Here is a 371-nt window from a genome sequence, read left to right as displayed (position 1 = left end):
AAATAAAAAAAAATTTTTCCCCCCGGAATTTTTTTTTTTCCCCCCCCCCCCCCCCCCCCAGCTACATTTGCAGGTGAATAAAGAGCTTTTAACTGTTGAAGTTTGATCTAGAAATGATATGGCATTGTTTTTCTGCAACTAAGGGTATACATACTAGCGTAAACATATAGTTTGACCCTTTTTGTTACTTTTTTCAGATTTTTGAAATTATTATTCAATCTGTTTCTTGCCACCATATGTAAATAAAGCTTTTTGAATAGTTTACTGTCATAAGTTTTCTGCCTTCAGTTGCATACTATACAGCTGACGTCGAGAAATCATTAATATGCAGGTATGTATTTAACATATTCAGCACCTCACTAGCTGTCCTG

The sequence above is a fragment of the Sinocyclocheilus grahami genome, unplaced genomic scaffold, assembly GCF_001515645.1.
Source record: "Sinocyclocheilus grahami isolate Dianchi unplaced genomic scaffold, SAMN03320097.WGS_v1.1 scaffold518.1, whole genome shotgun sequence".
Taxonomy (NCBI): Eukaryota; Metazoa; Chordata; class Actinopteri; order Cypriniformes; family Cyprinidae; genus Sinocyclocheilus; species Sinocyclocheilus grahami.
The sequence above is the reverse complement of the archived record's forward strand: the minus strand, read 5'-3'. Positions refer to the sequence as shown.